Source organism: Meleagris gallopavo, chromosome 2 (assembly GCF_000146605.3).
Source record: "Meleagris gallopavo isolate NT-WF06-2002-E0010 breed Aviagen turkey brand Nicholas breeding stock chromosome 2, Turkey_5.1, whole genome shotgun sequence".
Taxonomy (NCBI): Eukaryota; Metazoa; Chordata; class Aves; order Galliformes; family Phasianidae; genus Meleagris; species Meleagris gallopavo.
The window spans coordinates 82,462,581-82,466,460 of NC_015012.2; positions in this window are offsets into that span (position 1 = coordinate 82,462,581).

The following is a 3,880-nucleotide window of genomic DNA, read 5'->3' on the forward strand; positions in this document are numbered from 1 at the left end:
AAGAAAAAAAAGTTGTCTTATCACTGTGGTCATGTGAGTTCAAGCTGCTTTTTCGCCTTTCTGATTTTCTCCCTGCATGTCCTAAAAAACTCCATACTCTCTGAGTTGCCTGCCTGTTTTTCCACTGGACAAAGATACTCATTTTCTCCCAGAGTCTCAGCAAAAGCTCCCTGTTCATCCACACCAGTCTTCTTCCCTTCTGGCTCACCTTACAGTACTCAGAGACAGCCTCCCAAGAAGCAGCAGCATGAACAGATCACGACTCAGCACAGCACCTCCATTTTTAGGGCACTGTCCTAGTGTGTCCTGAATCTTCATTGCCTTGGCACTCAAATTAACTCTGTTCTTATCTCAACCCTCAGCACTGGAGATCACCCTGCAGTCCTCTACCACTCTATTCTTGCTTCAAGCTTTCTCCAGGGCTGCTTAGGACCTGTCCACAGCTTGCTTACTGTTTACATCCTGTAATAAATAACAACTGAAAGAAAAAGACCATTACATTTCTCACTCATGACTCAGAGGAAATGATGACATTAGCACTTCAACCACATGAGCAACAGAAAAGTAGAATAGGTTATCCTGCATTGACTGTGACTTTTCTCTTCTGGGTAGGTAACCAAACTTACAACAGTTGAAGTCTGCAGGGGGGTATCTCCCTTTTTTTTTTCCCTCCAGGTATCTTATGCCATATTTTGCTTAGATAATCAGAAGAAACAACTGAGTAATTATTTTAAACAAAAATATCACAAACCCCAGCCTGCCCACTATAACTGAAACCAAGAAGAACATTTGTAATTTGCCCTCATTTCTAAATTGGGAAAAATTCCAGTGCAAATTCCAGCTGGGAATTTAACTCCATGCAGGAGGCTGTCTGATCTTCAGCAGCTGCTCCCTTCTCTCGGTCCTCCCAGCAGGACTGGTCATTCTGTCACCAGCGAGTCATAACTCCACAAATCGTGCATGAAGGTTACTCCAGCCTTACTGCTGGCAGGATGTGAGAGACTGCAGAAGCCCAGCTTAGGATTTCTGAGCAGCAATGTGAACTTGGTACAAAGCTGGGACTGCTTGTCTGCATCACAGCAGACAAGAGCTTCTCAAACACTATAAGCAATTAAGGATTGAACAGAATAACGCTTAATACAAGGACTGTGGTGTGTTCAAATGGTGTTTCAGTCAAGCCAGATCTAAGTAAGGATAGCATGGGATACATTTCTCCAAGTCAGGGCCTCAGCACAGCCAATAGTACATTATGCAGAGGTTTCTGGAACTAGTCACAATTGAATTACCAGTATTGTATTTCTCTCAAGGAAGAACTGCTTAGAAAAAGTAATGTCTGACTGACTTTGTTAAGCAATGGGTAAACAATCCAATTTACAACTATGTAGGGATAAAATTTACTTCTGAAACCAGCAAAATTAAAATGAAATACATTTTGCAAGTGTTGCCGATGCAGATTCCATCTGTTCTGCAAGTTAAATCTTGAGCTGAGAATGCCATAAAGAATGGAACAGGGTGCAAGCCATCAGAAGCTCATAAAATCAGCACTTTTTAAGCACATTTCACACAAATGTTTTATATTACAAAGTTGTTATAAAGTAAAATGCAGAGGAAGAGTTTAGGGCAGAGAATCAATCCCCAACAAGCTTATGCATCAAGAGAAAAAAGAATAAATGGAATTCAGATATCAAACAAATATAATATTAACACTTAATAACACTTATTGTTATTTCTGTTAATTTGATAGCATAAAAGTCAATCTAATTGTTTTCTTTAATTTCCAACAGCCTGCACCCATATAGGCAGGATTCAGTAACCAGCTTACGTTAGCTGATTTTGAAAACATTATAAATCCTAATGACCGACAGGATGACAGAAGAGGTTTGACCTGACTACCACTTTCATAATGAGGTTTTTCTACTCAAAGAGAAATGTAATTCAAGAGTTTTATTATTTCTTTTGAAAGGAAACCTCAATACTTTGAGACAGCGACCCCAGTAGACTTATTTTTTTTTTTTTTTTCCCAAGATTACTCACCAACAAGGACAAAAGGGAAAAAAAAACTATTTGAAAGATAATATTTTTATGTTATAAGATGGCTGTTTTGTCAGAACAGAGCTAGGAATGCTTCATGAAGCCAAAGCAATAGGATTAACTTTTCAAAGAAATGCCCTCTAAACTAATAAGACGACAGAAAACTATTCTTACTTTCATAACTCTATAAACATTTTCCCATTTGCCATTCTGGTTGTTACTGTAATATCCACTAAAGCCCTTTTAATAGAAAAGATGTTTACAGGTCAAAATATATACTGACCTTTTGAAAAGTTACTATAATTTGTAGCTGAACACTTAATAATAGACTTAGAATTTGTTGCAGTCTAGAAGTGCTTCTTAAACTGTAAAACATACACAAAACTGGTAGCTTCCTAGAATATAATGTACCACTTCATATGTCCTACTAATGTAACAAAAATTATTGCACTTTGGGTGTAGGTAACAAATTTATCATTTCCGTACTATTAAAATCAATATAAAAATAGTAGCAATACAATCTGCTGAAAATTTCTCAAATTAAAAGTATTGGGGAAAATATCTATTATAAATTGGCATATTTTCCTCAGGCATTTCTTTCATTTGCTTTAATAAGACTCATTCCTCCTGAGTTCTCTTACATATTATAGCTGCTAAAATGCCAGTATCTTCAAAACCACATTCTGACCAACATTAAAAACAAAACAAAACAAAACAAAAAAAGCAAAGCAAGGCAGCAAATTCATTCTGGTTTTAGGGTTGCTCTTATGATGTCCTAAAGAGCAAATAATGAGTGCTCCAGATAAAGCTGCCACAGCACAGTACCAGCTATAAGTTCTCCTTGTGGAGAGAGACAGTAAGAAAATACCAGCTCAGCCACAATGAGAGACACCAATGTCCTTGGCACGGGCATGACCACCAGCCAAGTGACAGAATAATGCACCACTGCTCCGATGACAGAAAATCATTTTTCATTATGTAAATTGAGGCTGAACTCTTCTTGTATGCAAATCTTAGTGTTCTTCATAATGCTAGTTTTAAAAATCTTTTTATTTCAAAGTTCTTGAAGAATTATATTGATAACAGAATAAGCATTAGAAGGCATTAAGGAAAGAATCCTGTGTGTAATGAAGTGATTTACTTTTTTGTTTGGCTTCTTTGGTAATATCTGTTTGCCTGTAGGTTCCCTATAGACATGTATAGGTTGTCTATAGACATTGTGACCCCCTAAGAAGACAGCAGCTCCTTAATTGTCAAAGCATTGATTGTCATAGCTTTTCATCAAGTATTCCATTTTGCAGTCAAGGTGCCATGGAAAAAGAATACTCGGCATGTTCTTGCATAGGATTTCTGTGAAAGATCTATTAATTCTGATTCCGTTGCCTTGAACAGAAAACTGCTGTCCTGTGGTCATTTTTAAAACTTCTTTCTACAAGTAAATCAAAGCAGGGCTAAGATGGTGGCTGAAAAAGTTTAATTACCTACTGCTGCTGCACAGTACACTAGAAAAATGTACAGAACAACTCTGCATGCTTGGAACGCAAGAAATGAGGGCTTTTTGTTGTCTGCTCCAAAGCTAAGGTACAAGGATTTGCATTACACTGATTAAAAGAAAGAGAAAAAAAGAATATATATTGGGTTTAGAAGCATTATAGGAGATTTTTCTTCTTCTTTAGGTATTATACTGCTTTTATTATATAAAAAGTAAAAGCAGATTGAAAAATACAATTGTTGCTACTATAGTTTATTAAATACAGTAATTTAATCATAGATATTTAAACCTAGAGTAATGAAACTCCAGTTTATGCATATAATTGAAAGATCTTCTCAGACTGCCAGTCTTATACAT